We start from the raw sequence: 23423 nt of genomic DNA, 5'->3' as shown, positions 1-23423 counted from the left end.
GGAAAGACAACAGAAAGTTGTGTCTTGAGCATTTCAAACCTCCTTTGGAAGGAGGACGTCAAAGAAATAAAATACAAATCCATTCTAATGCCCATTCAGCACTTGGTCTACCTGCTCTCGGTGCTAAGTAGAGTGCCAATTAGTGCCAGCTGTAACGGTGGCTTCTGTACTATGAACATTCTTCAGCTGGGAATTGGACTAAAAGATCATCATCTCATTTCACACTGGAAACCAAAACAGTCATCATGCAGTAATAACTTTTGGTCACTGCTAACCCAGACCTCATCAAATCAGTGACCTTGAAATGAAAAGGTCCACGTCCCATTCCCCTTCCTTGCATTTTTCAGGAGCAGCAATGCCAAGAGTTTTTAGGACTGGAAGGGATCCAAACGTAATGGGTAAGTCATTGAACCCTGAGTCCTAAACTGGAGGCCAATGAGATCTCCATTACTCTTCCAAGGGGAAAAAAATAAAAAGCATTGCATTTTCAGCAACAGGCTATGAGTTGCACAATACCTACAAAACACGTATTTGCTGACCACAGGGCATCTCTCACCACTAGCTGATGACCACCCACCCAAAGTTTTCTGTATTGCAACAGTCTTTGCTATAGACCACTTTATATGCAGAACACTGCATATTTTGGACCCTGTCCACTCTAAACAACCACTTAAATTATTGGGTCCTTATTTATTTGAACTATTAGTTCAGATTAATTAAAGAGGTTTTATTACTGAGCCAATGCCACTCTGTTACCCCTTCACAACTTAAGCCAAGTAGTAAGACTGTTTGGAATAATGGAGATCAAGATAGGGTTCACTGTTTTATTTCTATTTTAAAAAAAGAGATAGTATATACCACAATAACTGGGTTATATTATACCTGCTGATCTCTAATTTCTACGCTTATGAGGTTTGTTTTTTTTGTACAACAGTTGCTCTCTTCTTACTTTCAGAAAAGACCCAGAATTCTGAGATCTGTGCATAACTACATATATGTATGTGCTATAAAAATTACAGCACAAATATCTACATATGCTGTCAGTTTTAAACAAATTAATCCAAGGCTCTGAAAATATTCAGTATGTAAGCATTCTACTTTCAGGCCCATGATATTTAAAATTACTAAGGCTGGCTTTCGCATTACACATGAGACTTTTCTGTTAAAAAATAATAACTGTAAATCTGTTTTCTCATGCCCAAGTAGTCCTTTATGAGACATGTAACGAAATGCAGTGTGGATTGTCATGAACGGAGCAATAATCATAAAATTAGAAACAAAAGAATCAGACAGAAGCAAGCTTTTTTTTTTTTTTTTTTTTTTTTAAAGATTCTAAATCACACACAAAACATTTGTTCTGCTCCAGCTCTTTGTGAACTAATTGGCTCTCCTGGAGGGACAGGTAATTGTACTTGACTACACAAGCTGTCCTGAAGCTCCCTTGGAAAGCTCCAGTAAGCTTCCAGTGTTAGCAGCCATCAAGGATTTCACAGGTCAGGCATCGGATCGATACAGCTAAAAGCAGCAGGGACTGTAATGTCGACAGCAGGTTTCAGAAAACGCTGCAAGTGCCAGTTTGTTCCCCTTCATGCAGAAGCTCAAGACAGCTTAATTAACCCTTGGAAAATACAATTTATCCAGAGGCTCTGCAGGTCTGTGCTAGGCCTTATTGGTGAACTGATAGCAGAGATAGTGTAGCTGGCAGCTCTGAATTCCCATTTCCCCCTTTAATGCTCTTTCAGTTTGGATGCAAACAAAACATGATTTTAGGTGGCTGTGCTTGCCTCGTCCTGAAGAGCATGGTACGGGAGGCCCCGAAGGCAGCTGTGCCGATGGCTCACCGGCTTCTTCAGCAGGAGCCGGGCCCAGCGGGGGCATTGATCGCTGGCCTCTCGGGGTGGGAGCGCGCGCGTGCCTGAGAGCGTGCCAGGGAAGGGAAGGAAAAGCGAGGGAGAGTCATCTCCCACAGGTCTAAATGCTTCTTTGCCCTCTTGTAAAGATGTTCCCTTGTTAGTTGTCTATTTTTACTGTCTTTTAATACCACATGGCCGTGAAAAGTACAGACAAGGTAATTTTCCACATCCCAAAACACCCACATTTTAGAAGACAAAGAACTTGCCAGAGGTGACAGACCAGTAAGAAGTTAGCTTGTCTGATGTGATATTCAAGCTTGTGTCTCCGGTGTCAGGCCAACAGGCCGAAGGGTTTTTCCTTCCACAGCTCTTTTCAAGCTAAGGAAATCTAAAAAAGACATGCATTGAGCAACTAAGGAAAAAATATCCCAGTTACTAAGGCCTAGCAGTTTTACCATATAAATCTGCCTGTGAATTCAGTTTTAAAATAGTTAATATTTTACCTCCACTTATACTTCCATTAGTTGATTTTAATTTGTGTAATTTCAGTTAATTCATGTAAATGGATGTTCCTCAGTTTATATTTACCTTCATTAGTGAATGAAAACATGTAGCTTTTGTTCCAGAAGAGCAAACTGTCACTGGAGTAAGCAAAGCAGGTGCCACTTTCTTCCCACAGAAGAAATTACTATTTCTGATGGTAAAAGGCTATGTCCAGAGGAGTAGGATTAAGTAGATGAAATCATACTAGAAAGATTTTTATACGTGTGCACATAATACACACTCACATAGACACAAATACTTGTGACATTAAATATGCAACTTTGGCATAGGAATTTATGATCTGATAGAGAAATGTTGAACAACAAGCAACCAGGAATCAAAAAAAAAAAAAAGAAAAACACAACCAAACAGTATCTGTGATTTTTGAATTAACACTCCTGATTTAACAAAAACAGTGCACAAAAAGCTCTTGAGAGAAGTATTTAATACATCTATGTCAAAGTCCTCCTGTCCAAGCAGCTAGGTATTAATTTGTCAGGACAGCCTGCAGGAGACAGTCTGCCAGAGGTAGTGAAAGATGCTGCTAGAAGGTCTGCAAGCAAAGGGTAATGATAGATACTTGACACGTTTCAACCCAGTATATTGCTACCTACTGGGGAGCCAGAAGGTTTGAGGTAGACCTGTGCTTGTCTGACATTCATATTAATGATGGGCAAGAAAAAAACAACAGTGCTTGAGTGACAAATGCAGAAGCCTGGAAGGGTTGGACTGTGCCCAACATACACATGTGAATGCAGAAGACATGTTGGGGATGAAGAACTTGCTCTTACTCACATGCAAGCTAGTTTTACAGGAACAAAACTACCTTATGAATACACTGCACTCTCCATCAGGAGATAACTTTGCAGGTGAAGGAAGACCCAAGAAAACAGGAGCAAAAATAAAAAAGTTTTGACTGCTTACACCAGCTGTAAGTCAGTCTCCAAAATTTGAGAAAGGGTTGAGAAAATAACTTCTCCATTCATGGTTTGTGAGCAGCCAGAAGGCACGCATGCACAATTGTAAATCAGATACTATTAAACATCCTCCTGTTTTAGAGAAATCTTTACTTAAGTTTGGACTACAACCAAAACGTGCTTGAAGAGACCGCAGAATCCCATTAGTTATCCAAGATTTGCAAGATAAAGGGGGTTGGGGAGGGGAAGCAGCATTGCTAACCACATCGTTCCAGTTCTTAGGAAAGCTGGATGCAGGACTGAAGAATGGGCAAGATATCAGGTGCTGTGAAGGGTGAGATTTAAGATTAGTGCTGGAATATAAATTACATAAGTGAACGTTTTTGACTCCAGAGTGCATATCCATGGAAAGACAATGAGGTATGCAGGTATGAAAAAGGAGCTGAATTCTCCTTATATCACAGCCTACTTGCTCTTTCTGTTTTTCCTGTTACTGCACCTTTACTTTTGTTTTTAATTGGGATTCCCCCCCCCCCCCCCCATATTCACCACTGTGAGAACCTGACTTCTATTAGAAGCACTTGGTGCTCCCTAACACAGAACATCTGACCAGCTGGTGGGCACGTGGGAACAATGACAAAGTTTGTAGTTACCACCACAACATGCTTTTGTGCTTAAGAAATTAAGTATTGCAACACACCATGCTGCAGAGCTGTTGGGAAGCATGCTCGTGTCCACGGTGGTTAGATTGCTTCCTTTCATCTGCCACCACTTGCAGTCAACCTTAGAAAAAAATATATACGTTGAGACCATTTTCTTCAGGAAATGCAAATGGTTTCTGAGGACCTGCAACAAAGTGCAGTTTATGACAGTTCCAGAATATAGTGGGTAAAGATCCTTATGGAGAGCTCTGCTCTGACATATTCTGAGCAGCGTTATAGATTTTGCTTTTACAGATTCTAATGCAAGTCTGACATAGCTTGAAAATTCCATTTTAATAATATCAACAAAGAGCTTTTACATTCCCACAATAGAGTTTAAAAATGAAATCCTCCTGTTAATTACCAGGGAGTGCAGGCACTCCAAGGTTGAGTACCTATTTCTGTTTAAAGGTTGACACTTTAAGTGCTTTAAAACCCACATACTTGTTCAAATTGCCTCGAAATTTGGTATGCCTCATGGGGATCCAAGGTAAGGTTACAGTCATAAGCTTAGGGTCATGTCTGTCTGTGCTTTTCAAGATAGGAAAAGCTGGTTTTTTTCAGGCTATAAGTGAACAAATTATGATAAACTTTTTTTTTTTCTATTCTTGCATATCCATAACAGATCAAACCACAGCTTTCAGAGTGCTCCAAATGTTCTTAGCAGTCAACATTTGGCATCCCAAATCGGTAAATGTTTAAACTTCTGATCCTAAGAGATTAAAGAACATACGAGGTTTCAGAGAGAAAAAATGGCTTCCCGTTTACCAGCCAACTTTACTATGAGCTGGCTGGTACATGAGGATGTGTAATATTAGCTTACTTGACTTTATGCCCAATGGGAGTTTGCATTTGACCCTCAAAAAGAATTCTGAATACATATTAGTAGTAATGCAAAAATATTTGACAAAGACTTTTTATTATTTAGAGTAAATCCAGTGAAAATAGTTTTGAAAATGCAATGTGGAGCAAGACAGAGAGGTCACAGGACCTGTGTAGCAGGGGTATATGGGACAGGCCAGCCCTCACAGCTGACTTGGAGAAACACACAGGCAACAAGGCCAAAGAAGTGGAATACACACAACTGATGACCTTATTCTAAAGGCATATGGGCTCAATGAGACAGGAGAAAGACTGTAAATGGTGACTAGGGAAGCTCTATGCTACTTATTTACAGAACTCACAGAAGACAGACTCGCTCACCAGGCTCTTATATTACATATTTAAAATTCTTGTAGCCACCCTGTAATAAAAGAGACCAAATGTTGGGCAATGTGTCATATTTGTGATTTCTCTGCTAGTAAGCAGGAATTTCTGATTACATACAGCATCTGCTTGCTGATGGTGTTGTGAGGAAAATATGGCATGAGCTGATGACCATACGTTTAGTTGTTTCCCTGCAACCATTTGTGGAGGGGGCTGTCTCAGCTCAGGGCATGTGGTGTTAGTCTTATTAGGAAAAAGTAAAGTTGAGCTTTAATGCTCACTGTTTAAACTCAAAGAAAAAAAAAATCTTAATCTCATGCACATTCCTGTGCGTATAGATATGCATGCTTCATTCCCACTCCATGCTGTCTGATCTGTTTATTTTCACTGAGAGCTTTGACATGGATAGTTCAGAAGAGTCCTATACAGTCCAGTAACTATGGACCCTTCTTTTCCACCGTAACATGTCTATAAATTCTATATATTCTTTTTGGAGGGGGGGAGAGGAGATGGATTATGTTCTACCACAAGAACCAAATGCAGAGTCCATACAAACTATGTGCAATGGCAAGTCTACATATTAATTTGTAAGGTGTTCTGAATAATAATTCTGTCAGTAAGAAATGTGGTTTTAAACATTCCCAAACTGTTATATAGTCAGGCTGAACTACCTTACAAGCTTCAACTGAAAAGAGTACTTTAAAAACAAAATACTCCATTAGGAAATTTTCAAGAAAAATTTGGTTAACAATAAGAACAGGTCATTCAAGGTTGTGCTTGCATAAAGTTTAGTTAAAGAAGCTCTAGGCAGCGTGATCACTTATTGTAAGTATGATATCCTCCATCATTGTTTTAGAGAACAGACAGATTTCCTAAACCGGTACATAACCTTTTGGATTTGATCTAATTAGATTTTTAATACTTCATTCATCTATTTCATCTGATGCATCACATTAAAATCATGCACTGTAAAAGGAATAAATTTACAGCTTGATAAACTTGCAAGTTTCGTCTTTACGTTCAGCAACCTCATCCTTCCAACTCTTCATCATTAGCATGAACGTTAAGGCCAAGTGATTTTGGAAAGCCAAAAGCAATTGGGTAAATCTCACAAACTACTCTGTGAAGGAAGGATAAAACTTCATCAGCAACAACTAAGTAGAGCCTCTCATAAGCAAACGTTGCAGTCCAAGAAACACTGTTAAATCTCCTCTAAGAGCACCACAGCAGAGCGTGCTCACTTGTCTGTCACCGAGCACACCTCCTGGTACTGTGTCTGACAGTGCTGGACTCACAGGCAGTGGATTAGGGTTTCCTGGGGGTGCTCAGCCAGAACCTTTTCAGCCAAGATCTAAGTCTTGAGGAGCAAAAGGGTGAATGTAGTTACAGCATATCAAAGCCTCCTATAAAAGACTCTGAGCTCTTGCCTCTGTTCACAATGTGCCTAATGTACTCTGAAGTGTGTATTATCCCCTTCTGATCACATTTCAAGGAAGTTGGTTTTCTTTAGTCCTCATTGTAGTGCAATGTACACATGCTTGCAAAAGCATTCAGGATTCAAGTCTGCAGGTATGTACAACTCATTAAACACAACGCAAAAGCTTACACAGACCCAAAAAACAGCACTGCATGAACCTGTCTTACAAACATGAGCACAAATCACAGCCCTGTAAGAGCAGACAGCTGAAATTGCAGATGTCCAGAGCATATTGCCGAGAGCGCGCTGGAGGTCAGAGCTGCTGCCTCCAGGCTGGTGCAGAGGGGGCGAGGAGGGGAAGCAGGCAGCGTAAAGGCAGTCACTGCAAGCCCAAGAAAGTGACAGACAGAAGCGTACCTGACACTCCTGGGTCGGCAGCACGCCACCCATCACTAAGAAAGTCTTAGCTCCTTGTTATTTTATACATTTAATGCAGAGTTGAACTTACTACGGGAACAGATAGTAATATTTTCTCCAAGCCCCAATAAAATGTGATACAATCAGATTCAACAAGAGGCCCAGGAACCAGGGTACAAATCAGAACATTAGGTATCAGAAAAAGATCAGAGCCATGAAAACAGATTGCTGTTGGTCCAAAGTTGAGCTTACACCGCTGACTGGAGAGACACAGAACTGGTACAGAACTGGGACAGAACCAGAATCAGGTCAGGAGAATCATCCTATTGCTCCTGTCGCCACCAGATGGAGAAGAAACCCTTGCTACTTCTGAAAGGAACAGCCACCTTCTGCAGTAGTTTAGCATACCTAGGCTAAGTGCTCCTGGAGAACTAATTTGCTTTTCAAACCTAGTCAAGATAATGCCAATGTCCAGCCTCATTCCTGAGAAGTTTAATGGTTAATGACTTTACAGATAGCAAAGCAATTTTCACATAATAAATAATATAATAGAAAAGGGATGGGTGCAGGGACTTCAAAATATACATCATTTAACTGCTCAGGATAAGTACAATGAAATAAGAGATCTCTGCAATTATCCTAGCAACACTGCTTATAAAAGATGTAAATGGTGAGAACACAGAAGAGGCACACTACTGGATAGCCACACATGATACTCCATGTATTTCTAGCAGCACTGATGTGATACATAAATATTACTTAAATATTAAAAAAATAACAAAGACCATTGTCTCTTAAGATAAAGCTCTCACCATGAACTACTTCAATGCAACTGGATGGCTCAGGGCAGTCTCAGACAGAAGGGCGAAGGAAGAACTATAGAAGAACTACAGGATGATCGATGGTCAACACCTACATGATGGCTAGAGAAGCAAGGGACACCGAGACTTTACTACATTGACATAACTGCTCACAGCCAGGAGTTAGCTACAGAAATCTGTTGCTCTAGGTAACTACCTACAGATGAAGTTAGTCCCTGTTTCCTCTTCAGAGGTGTAGTTGCTCCATTTTCTGAGATTTTTTTAAGGGCCACCCCCTCAGAAAGCAATGCTAGGAGACAAATATATACACACGAGGCTTTTGCATTGCTAGGAAGAACATAAGGACAACATGGTTAGAAAGGGACAGGTTTCAGTTTCTTTGTCAGCATGAGGACTGTGCACACTACAGTACATCATAAAGCTTCTAAAAACTGTGGGAGAAAATGGTTAGCATAAGCTATTAACTCTGTAATTTTGTACATATGCTGGGTGAGTATCCTGTGAAATAGCATGACTCTCCCTGCAGTTACAAGAACTGTAAAGCAACTCTCAACAACTGTTTAGATGTGAACCTGTTTTAAATCCTGAAAGCCTGGAATCACTTTATTTAGTCAGCAGTGGGGCAAAAGATGATTTAGAAATAGCTTCCTGGTGTGTCTGGAAATACATCTGTATTTCATCATATAATGGAACAAACATGGCATAGTTCAAATGCAGGAATCTGTTATATAGATGATGTGTTCATTATAGGTACAAATTAGGAAGTTCCTTGGGAAGATCGGTCTATTTTGAAGGTCACTCTCAGGTCAGATTTACTCCAAAGCAGCCCCTTTTTACAGAACCTGGAACTAACACACTTCCACTCTATGCTCAGCTTTTGTTCAGCTGAGTTTTCATTTGTGCTTTGCCTTTTAATTTCATAGAAGCCCCAAACTTAAGGCATACCGATTGCTGTACGCAGTCCTTACAGCATTTAAAACCTTCTGTTGTGGCATCACACCTGGTGAGAGCTGACGCTGGCCCCTACTGTTGCTCTGATCCTGCTGCTGAGGCAAGGCTCCAAAGCCTGAGCCCCACATCCCCCTGCAGCTCTGCTTCAGCACCAGGAGACCCCACTCTGCTTTCTGAGTAGAGAAGCACCATAGCTGTCCCTTATCCTTCTCGCCCCCACTGGATCTCACATCGCAATAAAATGGCGTTGCAGCTGTACAGAAGAGCTAATGCTCAGCACTAGAAGATCTCAAAACTTTCTGTGAAGAAGTGAAAGAGGGAGGAGTGTGGGCTAGAAAGGGACAACTGAGGGGTAAGGTGTGGCTTTTCCAAGAAGTGCAGAGTGCAACAGGAAAGGAAAAGCTAAACAGATCAGTACGAAGATTAGTGAAAATGCCAGCAGAAAGAATGAGATGAGTAGAAGAAAAGGAGTAGATGTAGGGCTGCTGGGATGGGTGTGGGAAGGAGAGGCCTTCCAGCTGTACACACATCTGTCCAGCCTTTGCTACCGATTTCCTGCGGGGCTTGAGAAGATGTATGACTTTTTGTTGTACATAAAGTGACAATAGGGACACTTACACTCCACAGGAAAACAGCAGCAGCTTCAGCCACTTGGAAGGACATCCTGCTGCTCATACAGGCTATACTCACTGCAGAACTGTTTGCGTGGAAAGCGGGTAGTGATACCTCACATTTCTGCCAGGTATTTATTATGTCACGAGACCAATTGCTGTACCTCACTGAAGCAGAGACTTGAGATGTGTCTGGATTCTATTTAACTCTAGGACCCATTTCAGTGCTGTGATCACAGCAGTAAAATCATGTATCTGTCTGTACTCTGCTTTTAACTGCTTCCCCTTTCAAAGCAGTAGAAGTTCTTTAACAATTTCTTTTTATGATAGTCCATAGTCTTATGCTTGGTACACACAAAAGACTTGCTCCTGTAAGGTAGTAGTTAGCATAAACTACAAAGCATTGCTTCCTTTGCAAGACTCTGAAATCCTCAGATGACCTCACATGTGAGCATTATGTCACCTGAGACAGTCCTTCACAGACCAGCTCAGTGTATTATAAGATGGTGGTGGTCTTTTTTTCTTTCAAAAAAAAAAAAAATATGAAAGCTTGTTGCATGCCTAAATGCTAAATAGTAGAGGAGAAGAACAATGCACTGAACTCTGGGACTTGTCAACACTATGTCTGTGTTTGTTTCATGGCTCATTCAAATGTCAGCAGGAAAATCACACATATAAACAAATCTCTCTAAGCATTTATTTTTTTACTGTGCATTTTGAACAAGGTTTTTGATATTTTCATTTTACAGCCAATTAATGAAAAACCACTCTGAGCTATAAAGAGAAGATAATGTCAGGTTCTGACAGATGTTTTGTATGTGTGGTGCATTTATTGCAGTGCTCTCACCAGAAAGCTGGGAAGAGAAAATGCAAGTAATAGTGTTTGTCCACCACACCTTAAAAATACATCCTGGGGAAAAAAAAAAAAAAAAAAAAAAGGAAAACCAGTGAAAAATCATTTCAGTAGTTAAAAAAAATAAATCAGTTTCTTCAAGTAACAGAAGTCTTCAACATTCTTGCCCAAAAGAATGAAAAGCTAGGTTATTTTCTTATTCTCTTTCAGTTCTCTTTTTCCAATCTCTTCAAACCTGGAATGTACGATACTTATTATTTTTTCATTTACTACACTTGGACCTTCTTTGTCTCCCGTTCTCTGGATTTCATTGCACATATCAGCTCCGCTGTGGGAGCAGAATCTTATCATCTCAAAGCTGTTTTCAGATACAAAAGGTCTGATCAAGACCTCATCTGTTTTACTGCCTGACCTGCTCCCATATGGGTGCCCTCCTGTGAGAGGAAATACAGGTGGTCAGGTTAGGATACATCCACCAGTTTATAAGCCTTTGGATGGAGATGTTCTTCCTTTAATTAGCTGATTCCAGCCAATAGCTAGAAAACTTAGACCCTCACCTGTCAGGTGACGACAGACACAGATTATGTCAACCATCACAGATAAAACCACAAGAGGATATTTCCAGGGAGATCTTCTAGGAATGACAGCTGTGGCTGAAAGTGCATCCACATCATAGTTCGGATATTCAAGAATATTTACTTGGAAACAGATGAACAGAAGATGCTCCTAGTGAGTTGAACATGAGGTGACAAGAGAGCTAAGGCAAAGCAAATTCTAGAAGTGATAGTGTTATTAGTGAGCACCATGACAGTGGTCAGGCCACTTGGGCAGCAGGCTGCTTGACTATTTGTAGCAAGACGTCTATAGTATGTAACAGAGCTTGAGAAGCATGTGGAAACTCAATACTAGGCATATTCACTAAATAGGTATAATTATACCAGGACGTACCTGGAAATGTCATACATGAGGCAAAAAAAAAAGGAAGAAATAACCTTCTGGGTTTGTCCATGTATAGTGAATAAAGTGCAGCTTGGAAAGAGCTGCTTTCTCCAATGGCTACTCCAACTCTAACACCAAGCTTAAATACAGAAGGTCACAGAGTCATATTTCATTTTGTTTTGTCCAGGTCCCCTTAGGCAGAAAGGAAGATCAGTGAATTGTAGTAAGTGCAACAGATAACTGTAAATTGTCTTTCATTAAACACCATCATGTCATTTATTGCTACGAGAACTACACAGAGTAAACATGCTTTCCTGTGTCAGGTGATTCTCCAAGGACTACAGGGTTGGCAGGAGCCGAATAACTATCACTAAAACCATTCTGCAGAGGCTGAGCCTGTGTCTTTATCAGAGTAACTGTTGTTTGTGGGATTGTCTCATAAAAACTGTTTTATTCCCAACCACAAGTTCAACAGGGAGATGGGTTTATACTTCCTCTGGTTAGAGATGATCTGTCTAGTCCAAAATGCTCCTCCTTCCTCACTTAAATATATTTTAAAAGAGCTGTATTATGCCTATATATATATATTTATTTTTTAATCTGGGTGTACATGCTCCCCTTGCTGTAAGAACAAAAATTTCAAAATTAAGCTACCCTTGAACTTTACCAAATGGCGTTGTACAGAACCTCTCAGACGAGATGATGAAAAGAACATGAATTTTTTAACACTTAGACACTTGCTTAAATTGTAGTTTTTGGTTAGAAAAGGCAGAATTACTTCTTCATCAGCCTGCCTCACACTTGCATTACAGCAACATTCAGCATCAGCAACACAGTGTCATCTAGGGCAGCATGGCTCCAAGAAGGACAGAGCTCAGCTGACGCATCAAATTCCTCCGGGGGCTGCAGTGTAGTCCCTCGTGAATCTCATCAGGAATCACAAGCACAGCCACATTAAGGCTCTCTGCACTAAGCAGTAGGTTCTTCCTGACAGCAACTGCTCACTAAAGGTGATGAGTGAAAACAAGAGAGCCGGGGGTTTTCCAGAGGGAAAGGTAACATTTCAGCCATGGACTGATACCAAATACACACTCAGCGTTCCTAAAACCTTCTAGAGAGACCACGCACAGAACAGACTGAGGGTGCGCTGGGCAGTTACCAGCCATACGCTCTTCTTTTCATCAGAAAGCCTGCATAAAAGCATCTATGAAATTAAAGCCTTGCAATATACAAATACAAAAGCATCACAGTATCAAGGAGTCAAGAAATACAGAATAGTGCCCAGAGCATATTTGAAATTGTCTTAGTCTTCCTTTTACAGTAGTATAAGCCTGTAATAATACAGGAGAACAAGAGAAAAGAAATATCTCCCAATAACAAGAAATGAACTTTACTCCCTTGTGCATTTAGCCATTAGAAAAAAATAAATTAAGTGTTCCAGTGAAGCTCTACTGTAGAGTCAAGGAACAAAGTACGTGAGTTAGAAAATGACAAGATCACTGATAACTTGAGGGAAACTCCAAGAAGTTAGAAAGAAAATATTGTAAAAAAATATTGAAAAATTAAGTAACTTAATTCATCTAATTCTAGGAAACAAGCACCTTCTGCAGGGTAGTAGAACAGCCTGAATACATTTCTATTTAGATTACAAAAATTAAACTATCTATTAAACTACTGAGCACAACAGCTATGAAACCAGAAACAATGCAAATGTTTGAGGTCCAGATCTGCACTGGATTGAAGCTGATAGCAAGGGTTCCTGCAGACCATCATGTTTTGGTTGTGGTGCTCCTTACACACATTGCCCAGTCCATACAGCCCTTCTATACCATTAGTACAGGGTAGGCTCATCTTCTGTATAGGTGGGGAACATTCACCTTGGCTGCTTTATTGCTTTTTCACATCTTGTGACAAATTTACAAAGAGCTTCTTTATAGATTTTCTGCCACCTATTAGAATAGGGAATGTAACTCCATTTTCTTCATGCATATTCTCTCTCATTTGGATCCAGGTGCCCTTCACTCCTTAAGAGCAGGGTCAGCTCTTTACCAGAGAAAAGGTGTAAGACTGTTTTTCTCAGTCTGAATGGGAAGTTATCTATATAGTGATACTGCTGCCAGTTTACATATGGCCCTTCTAGTGTTTATAATGCTTTCCTAAGAGTGCAAATATAATTCAATATAACTTTATAAAGCCATGTTGCATGCAATCATCCTATAGCTAAAGATACTACCTTCTCCCTTCATGCCCACCTTTTCTAAAGAGCATTAGCCACATGCCTGCTAGCCTGCTAAAACCTCTCAGCAAAATTCACAGGTTGCCGGTTAGTTTCTGGCACCCTCTCACCAAGCATTAGCTCTGTGAGGTGCTGAATTGAGCCACATTGATGGGAAGGATACAAGGGAGAAGACTGATTCACCATGCGCACTCAGGCAGTGGCGTAACAGGGGAGAAGGGAAAGTATTTTTTCCCTGCTCCAGCCCCATGAAGAAAGCAAGAGAGATGTGTTATGTGAACAAGAGGAAGGACAGGGACAGACCAGACCATTAGAGCTTAACGAGCCCTTGATTAATCTGTTGTTGGCATTTAGTCACAGGAGGCAGCAGAACAGAAGAGAGCCAGTGGCAAAAGGAAGGACATCTCCAGAGATTGTCTAGAGTTTGGTGGGTCTGCAAACAAAGTTACTACATGCCTTCAATGGTCGAGCTAAACAGCTGTTTCATTATTTATGTAGTAGTAGCATATGAAGATTTGGCTTCTTACAAAGTTTGTTTTGTTTTTCTTTTCCTAGACATCTCTGAATTCCTGCAAGTGATATTTATATCCTAAAGGGATTTCATCAAATGCCCTCCCATAACAATCTGTTTTCCATAAAGCCTCAATCTGATCAATCTCTCAGCTACAGTAGGTCACTGCAGCAATACAATGACATCGTCAGGGACAGGCACTTATACAAGACAGTAAGGCAGTTTCATCCTATACAAGCAGAAAAATTGTAGTGATCTCAGCTGAATTTCTAGATATTTCAGTTACAACACTTCATTCTGGAGCTGCTTTTATCCTCTTGGTGCAATTTTCCAAGTGGGGCTTGACACTGTTTGCAAGAAGTACACTCAACAAGACGAAGTCTGTGCACTACTGGTAGAACTGCTGGAAAGCTGCCTGCATTACTGAAGAACCCAAAGATGGTCTGAACTACAACTGCTTCCCAGCCCTGCCCCATATTTCAGCAGCAATCTCCATCCTTCCAAGGCCATAGGCCACTCCAGAACGTTGGCTGCAAGTTGGACAACAAAGCCTTGAACATCTGCTCTTTTGATTCCATACCTCTGGCAAAGGGATATTCTTGTAACCTAGATATTAGTGATAATGCCACCACGTAAGTCCCTTGTGAATACTGCAGGAAGCACAGTGATCTCCCATTTGTTTCCTTTCTGCCAACTTTCTTCATTCACGAGCCATACTAATCTTCAGGTTTGTGATCAAAGTTTCTGCCACTTGGACTCTGAGCAGAATCCTCTTTTGAATACTCATTGTCGAAGTCCCCTTGGACCTCCATAGCCTCCCTGAAGCAACAACTCTGCTCTGTTTCAGTGCTGCAGAAGGTACAGGAGACAAAAGATTATCCAGAGCTTCCAGAATTGTGGCCAGAGAGCATGAGAATGGCTACTGCATGGCTGCTTACTGCTAAATGAAACTGACCCTGCAAACCTGTGACAATATCCAAGGAAACACAGCTAAGCTAGGCTTTCTACTACTCTATGACAAGGTGGTTTCAGAGTTAATTATTTTACCTTTCTATGTGAGAAAAAAAAATTAAGTACCCAAAAGAAGAGACTATCAGATGAACAGACCCTCACACTTACTGCCTCTGGCATAAAATTCTGTAGTCCATTCATTAGCTACCTCTGGGTCACTGTTCCTGCAATGTGCTTTTAATATCCTGAGTCCACCTTCCCCAATGATGCTAAAATGCAGACATTATATAAGTAGTTTAAAGTTGTTTTTGGAAGCTGTAGGTATCTCAATATAAAGAGATATATATATAAATATAAATATATATAAATATAAATATATATATAAAGAGATACTGAAATGTAAATAATTTTCACATTGTCATAACACACAAACTGATGTATACAAGATGCACAGTAATATATGCACTGTTAGCTTACCATGCATAGATTTGAATAAGTACTTGTACATATTTTTCTTGAGAGTAGCCTGCAAGCATCTATTGTTTTTGGTAGGATGAAATGCCAAAAGTGTTCCAGTGTGTGAGATTTGGTTGGGGTGAGTTTGTTTTTTTTTTTTAATCCTACATGTCCTTACTATTCACATACCACACAGATTAGCCAGAGTAACAGATCCAGACTAAGGTGCTGTAGCAGACGCAAAAAAAAGTTTGTTTCTACCACCAGAAAGACATCTTTATCTTGTTATCACATGTTACATTTAAGAGAGCAGCCACTTCTGCTTCTCTATTTTTACCATGTTTACTGTGGAAAAGTTCCAGTCCTAACAGAGGCCTGTGAATGCCACTGTAATATGTCTGTTATTGCAGATGAAAGCAATCAGAAAAAACGTAATTGTAATAAAACTGCCAGACATTCAATTACAAACCACCACAGTTTTCAAGTGACAAGGAATCCCTGGCCCTGAGCAATTTGATTAGCTTCAGTGCTGGCCCTGCTCTGGGTACAGGTCAGATGGCCTGAAGAGGTCCATTTTGGCCTAAATTCTATGATTGTGAAGTGATAACTACCAAAGTGAAATATAAACTATTTCGAAGGATCATGCAATATTAACTTACACCTTCAAACTGAACCCTTTATGTATGAGGGGAGAGAGGTCTTTGAACTAAAGTTGAGAACTTGAGATCATTAAGGTAAACTACAAAATTTCCATGGATTTCAGTGGAATGCACTGTTATTCTAAGAGCAACCAGAGTCCTTCTGCCATGTAAATATACAAATGCATGTGAACGTATCTTGAAAGATGTATCTAGTGACTTCTAAGGTACCGATGCTTTTCATGCTGAGTTGCCTTTTTCAACTCCGTACATCAAGCATTAATAAAAACTAACACTGATATACCTAAAGGGTGGGAAAAAACAGTCCATATATTACTGATGAGGAGAAAACCTGGACATGATGATTTTCTCACTTAAAAATAACATGGCATTGGCAGAGCTACTGATAGAAAGACGGCAGTCCCGACTCACGCTCCCTTCCTTTCGTCAGTGCTGGGATGGAACTGAAATGTCAGTAAATGGGAACTAGTGCAAGCTCCAGCCCATCAGGCCAGGAGTCCTTTTAATGCCCCAGCATGGAAGGAACAGTTTATGGCTTTCATACAACCTTTGACACCCTATTTGCAAGTTTGAGAGATGACTGCTGTAATTTGTCCTAATGCCCATCCCCTGGCTTGCTCACAAATTCAGTTTCACTGCTGTGTCTATATAATACCTTAAATATTGGCAATATAGTCTCCATTCAGCAGTTAAAGCAAGTATGAAGTGTACTGTAGTAAAACAAACAGCTGTACCCTACACAGAATAGTTCAAACCTCCAAATGAAATACTGAAATGAATCTCTACAGTGCATCTAGCTTTATTGCACAGAGAGATGAGTCCATGAAGACTATATACACAGAAGCATTATTTTTTGATGGAAGTATAGTACTTAGCTTTTAGAAAAGCAGTTCTGACTGGTTTTCCTGTGCTCCACTTGTAAGTACCATGTACCCAGCTGTCCCTTTTACACAGCTTTATGTATCATTCTATGTATTATTTATACTTGGAAAAGGGAGAGCCACACAGGAGTCAGAACTCGTTTACATATCAGTTATGTAGTAAGTTATTGATGCTATTGTGTAAGAGGTATTTTTGTTTATTCAGCAGTCTTGTAATCCACCGATGACAAAAAAATAAAAAATGAAGTTTCAATTAAGAGACAGTTGTGATATTTCCCAAAACATATATTATATTTCTATATTGATTTAATGGCCTGTTACTTTTAAAGTGACTGTTTTTAAAACAGTTGCAGATAGTTGCCTTTATTATTACAAAAGCACTGTCAGATGTAGAAGTATGGAATTAGAGTACTTACATTAAAGAAAATTAAGGCAGAACGCCCATCTTCTTAACTTTATATTCCTCTAATAGAGGCCCATTCTTCATCTTTTTCCTTTCAAATGTAAGGGAGCTCAAAAGACTTAACCAGGTTTAGTTTAATAAGAGAAAATAAGAGGACTGCCACACAGAAAATGACTAAATTATGCTCAGTTTAGGGGTTCCACTTTTCTCTTTTGCCTCAGGCTTTTGGGACATTAAGGCCATGTTATAAATCCTGGTCAGTGCTTTTTTCTAAAGAGCAGAAATGAGAGTTTATTAGCATCACAGTGGTTGCCTCAATAATGACAAAACAGTTGCTCATTACTGCTCATTAGATTCATATTAGATTCATTTGCAATAGCAATACATCTTCTATTCATACTCGATTGCAAAACAACAGATATGATTTGACACCTGCTGTAGTACAGAATTCATTAGAAAGTAATAATACAAATAGGAATTCAACGGATGGACTGATGAGCCTAAAATTTGTCATTTAATGTAGAATTTATATAGGATAAATACCACAGCAGGAAATCAGCTTTTTCAAATCATATGTGTTGCAATAAAATATCACACATCCATAGACGCATATATCCAAAGAGCAGACAGACATACAAACAAGAAAATTAACAGTGCCATATGCCGTGTATTATGTGCACAGTAATATATATGAGCTGTTTCTGGTGATGTCCCTAACATATAGATTAATGTAGTTACAAATTTTTAAGAATCAGAGAAATTGAAAAGTTACTATTTCCGCAAAATATTAAGTCAACAAGTAAACAGCTCAGATGTTCCCTTGAAAACTTCTGGGACAAACTGAGTGCAGGATGCTACTGAAATAGTATTTAAATGATGTTTTCTTAATTTACTTGACTTGTACATGACCATTATTGTACCACTATGTCAGAAACACCAAACTAATGATGGTGCTTCCCTGGGCTGCAATCTTTTCTCCAGAAAATTCTCTCAGACAAAATTCTCAAAACTCAGCGGTTCTTGCCTTCTTTCCTGAGCATGGGATGAGAGTATATACAAGTAATAGGTCTTCACATCATGGAGAAGTATAAAGATAGGTTGATTTCAAAATCTAACCCTGCATACCCTAAAATAATTCACATTATATTACCCTGGGCCTCATTATTACCTTTCATGATACTTCTGATGTTATTCCACAAGGTACAAAACAAATATCTCCTTTCTATCCTCCTCTGAGCTCCTATCAAATTAATTAGTTCCCAACTACCTACTGTTCATGCAAAGGAGCTTCTGTTTGTTCTTACCCCACAAGGCTCCAATTCTCTGGGGCAGGGAGGGATATTTTGTTTACTCTGCCTCTGGAAAGAGTTTTCTTCCTAATATATTTTCATACGTATTTCTTACAGGAACCTGATTCCAGTAGAAGAGGTCTTCTTCCAACTCAATTAACTGTCAATCTAGCTCTGCTTTCCACAGCAAAACTGAATTTGAGCGTTGCCCTCTGCCTGCATCATTTTCGAGATACCATTCATGATTTAATGCTTAAGGAATATAGAAGACAGTAAATACGAATTCACAATGAAAGACTGCCAAATATGTATTCTGAATTTTGCCATAAAAGTACAACTAAGGCTAGGTGGACCTGTAGAAATCCTTAGCTGGTAAAATACATTTCAATCCTATCACCTTCAGTGAAGCTGCAACCCTTTGGGCCAGCTGAAAGGCAGTGCGCTCTATTATTGACTTTCTTTCCTCTTTCCAGAAGAATACTTATTGCAAACAACAAATATTGCAGGACAGTCTTCAGTTTGAGAACTGTTACATATGATTCAATTGAATTTCAGTTCTCTACATTAGACCTAAAGAGCAACAGCCCGAGATCTGAAGCCACCTTCAACACTTCGGTCCCTTTTCTGTCAGAATACTGTTTTCATCTTAGTCTGCCTTAAGGGCATTCTGCTTTCCTTCCCTACAACTCCTGCTGGAAGGCCATGCAGACCTACATTTGTCTGATGAAGGCGTCTTGCACAAACATGGCCAGCTTGCATTCATTTGGCTTAAGTTAAAAAAGATGGGTGGAGAAGTTTATCCTTCTATAGATACAGTTCTGTATCTATTTTCTACATATAGTTTCTATATATTCTCTAGAAAGTAATTGTATCTCCTGTTAATTTGGCTTATTTAACCTCATAAGCCTTTTAGCATAATAATTTTTGAACCCTTTTGTAAGAAAGGCTTTTTCATTCCCCCGAATCAACTTCTCTACACTCCGGCAAAATTAGAAAATTTTGTTCTGTTTCTTTTACATCAATACTCCAGTGCCTCACAACTTTATATTCATCAGCAAATTGTATAAGGAGATTTCTGCTTTGTCGCTGTTGCTCATAAAGTTAGAAACAATGAACTAAACAGGTCCAGAGGTAAATCCTAGGAAATTTTAGGGGTGAGGGAAAAAAAAAAAAAAAAAAAAACCTTTCATCCACAGTCTCCCCTTTCAGTTTGTCACTTCTTGCCCATTTTTCCACTGTTTTATACTAAACATTTATTTTCTTTGCTGTCTGTAAACTATAGAAGTTGTTGACCTATGTCACCTAACAAAATACACAAAGCATGTAACAGAAAGAATGCTAACAAAGCAGTGTTTATAAAAAGGCATACAAGTATTCCTCCTCTACCTAAGTAGGCACTGCTTTCTCAGGACCTCTGGAAGCTATGCGGGATTATTTAAAGGTTATTTCAATGCATGATCTCTTATCCCTCCTTGTCTAAGAAGGGTCATATGCAGTTACTCTAAGAAATATCTTAAAACAACAGGTCTTTCCTGGTTCAGCCAACTATTAGAACAGCATTTCTAAACATATTTCCAAGAGTTACTATAAACACTATATATTAAGATGTCACATGAGCACAGCAAAGACTCACTTGAATAAGTTAACTGCTTTCAAAATCATCTGTTAAGGAAATTGCTAACATGATCACTGGAGAAATCAGAGCCCCAGATACTGCACGTACTAACCAACATCACCAAATTATCCTATCAGTCTCCTTTCACAGCTATGGCTCTGCTCGTGGAATTGGCTTCATGGCAATGGGTGGTGGAGCACTGTCAGGTTTTCACGCTGCTGGAAAAATGGCATATCACCATGTTATTAGATTTATTATACAGTCTATTTGCCACTTCACCAGTGTTTAATTTTTTTTCCTTTTTAAAACCGAATTGGAAGCAGTCTGAACAGTCATTAAAATGCAACAGCTTCCTAATTTCTCCTGGGAAAGAAGGTATAAGCACCCTGCCTCTTTCATTCTGGATGTGATCTGAGAAATAACAATGCAAATATATTAATATTGCATGGTCAGGACTACTTTCTATTAATATGCCATTAATATAATGACCTTTGCGCTACATTTAAAGATCACGAAGATCAATATTTATTCTTAGGTCAGGGGAAAAATAATAAAAAAAAAATCAATCTTGCAGTAAAATGAGTCATATTTAATATATCCCATCAAAATAATTAAGTTTATATATAAAGTAACATTGATATGTGAATAATGGATGCTATGACAGATGAGTTTCCCTTCTCAAACAGCTTTATGTAGATAATCTCAGAAATGGAAAGACTAAATAAGTATATGCACCTTTCTCTCCCTGAGTGCTTTGCCAAGTTCCTTTTCCCCCTACATCTTTTCACATACACTGCTATGTAGAAAAACAAGAAGTCCTACAGACCTAAACCTATAGACTTACAGGTCCTCCTATAGACCAAGAACACTGTTGTGCTACTGCTAACATTCCTGTAATTTCTTCATTTCCATTTCTAGATATCCCTTGAAAAGGACCTAGAAACTGAGGAATCTTTCGTAGCTGTTCAGAGCATTATCGCTCTACTTTAGCGCTTTGAACAAAATGTACAGGAATGCCAGTGGATACAAACATCCTTATTTTCTTCCCAAGGCTGTGATAACTTCAACTTAACACAATTTTTGTGTGTTCTATAAGCATTTTATTTTGGAGGGGAACGACCTAAATAAAAAGATCAGAACAAGAGAAAGAAAAACATATGTTTGAGCTACCCATATGAGAAACTTAATACATTACATGTTTCATGGTAAGTGTGAATCATCATCAGATAACAGCAATAGCAATAATCCATACATAGTAACTCTCAAAGAACCTTAAAACAAGCCACCCATACTGCTTCAGATGGATAAAATTAGACAGATATGAAATTATTCCTATAAGGTCAGCCAGTAGTAGAGCCAGGATTAGGATTCCTAGAACTACTCCCATAAGGAAAATCATTGCTGATCCCCTTCTCTTCTCTAAATAGCAGACGTTCTGCTCTCCCTGCAAATCCATGTTCATTCAGTCAGGCTACTTGGCATTAAAGCAAATGTCACGTATTGCCATTGTCATCTTCTCTATTTTAATAGAGTATTCCAAATAATTTGTTTGCAGTATTATATTTAAGACAGAAAGTTTTGAGACCTGTGCTTTTTTGAGTTTTCTTTAGAGAAAAGCAGATTCCCTACCTGCCTTTTAGGAGTCTCAGCTGTTTCTTCTGCTCTGTTTAACACATAAAAGCCTTTAATAGTTTGAACTTATTGTGAGATGCAAAATACAAGAACTGTCTACATGGAAAACCTTAATCAGTCAGGAAGTTGGTAAATTATGTCTTCATGTCATCCATATTGAGTGTCCATTACTCCTGGACATAGCACATTAACTGACTCATTAGCTATTTCAAACCATATGGACTTAGGTTTGGGTGGGTTGCTCTGATAATATCCTGAGGTGAGCTTCCTAATTATTGTAATTATGTGATCTCAATCATGGGGCCAGTCACACAAAATAGTGTCAGGAATCTTTAAAACGGGTGTCAGTGCACCTAGACAGTGACTGAGTTGAGCAACATGCCCCCTGGATGTTGAAGATCCCTTGATACTGCAAAAAGTAATTACTTTAAGAGTTCTAAGAAACTGGCAGCAAATACGGTAACAACTGAATAAGCACAGCAAGTGCACAGAACTGCATACCCATGCACAAACACACATGGATTTCTCTGCAGAAATTTAGAAAGTTTGATGCCTTGCTGTCAATGGCCTTAATACTAAGATGTTACAACTCTAATGTAAAATTAGCTATCATATTTTAATCAACAAGGACTTGTGGGGTGATTAAAATTAGAAGTACTAAAACATCACTGTTAAATAACACAGAAGCATCTCAGTGACACAGTGAGAGAAGTTACACGTTGTTCACCTACCGTAACAACTTTAAGGAGAGTTGTGTGCAGCTACAAGATCTCATGTAATTTACTTTTATATTCAAGTTCAGATTTGAAGAAAAAGAGAAAAAATAAATGGAACACTTATCTAAAATTTAGAGTATACTACTTTGAAACAAAGGTAAAAACAAATGCAGCCTCAGGACACAGCTAAAATAGTTTGTTGTATCATTAAGTACTTACAGAAAGTGCTTACTCTGGGAGTATTTCATGACACAGAAAATGCAATTCATACTAACGTTATGGCTTTTTTCACCCTCATAAACTTATTCTAGCAAAAGGAGTAGACCGATCCTTTTGAGCCCCAGATCAGGATAAGACTCAAATTTGCTCCTCCTACTTTTGAAATGCCTCTCAGGCACCTATATGTTCCAAAAGTCAGACACTTAACAGGACAATATAACTAAACATACAACTAGACTGGGGAAACCATATATTTAAAAGCTGTTTGTGAATATGAACTTGATCCAAGATTTGAAGTGATTTACACTTGTATCTTTACCTCAAAACTAGACTACCATATCTATGTTACTGAAGAACTAGTCCAGAGTTTTAGGAGTGGTTACAAAACACCACAGAAAGCACAGCACCACTACTTTCTTCTGCAATAACATAATAATAACAACTATGCCTGTATCAACTCTGCAGAGACGCACAGAAGACTTGTTCGCATGTCACACATCAATATACATACAGTAAACAAAATAAAAAAATAAAATCCTGAAAGTATACAACTGCTAATGCAAACATCCAACCAGTTTGCTATACCACTTCTAAAGTATCATTTGGAGTAACTAGAAAATACCCAC

The 23423-nt window shown here is 39.1% G+C and overlaps 2 long non-coding RNA genes across 2 annotated transcripts in view; both read right to left on the bottom strand.

Annotated features, from left to right (window-relative positions):
- The window catches only part of LOC308193344, a 95202-nt gene that overhangs the window by 69052 nt on the left and 2727 nt on the right, over positions 1-23423 (bottom strand). The window lies entirely within an intron of this gene.
- LOC308193351 lies at positions 2-23411 on the bottom strand. The gene is made up of 4 exons (XR_013949573.1): positions 22594-23411; positions 20343-20448; positions 4014-14825; positions 2-3638 (listed from the first exon to the last, which is right to left on the bottom strand). It is a non-coding gene; the product is annotated as an uncharacterized lncRNA (long non-coding RNA).

The sequence above is a fragment of the Anser brachyrhynchus genome (assembly GCF_964034855.1).
Source record: "Anser brachyrhynchus genome assembly, chromosome: 3".
NCBI lineage: Eukaryota > Metazoa > Chordata > Aves > Anseriformes > Anatidae > Anser > Anser brachyrhynchus.
Note: the sequence above shows the minus strand (reverse complement) of the source record. Positions and strands in the feature narration are given on the sequence as shown.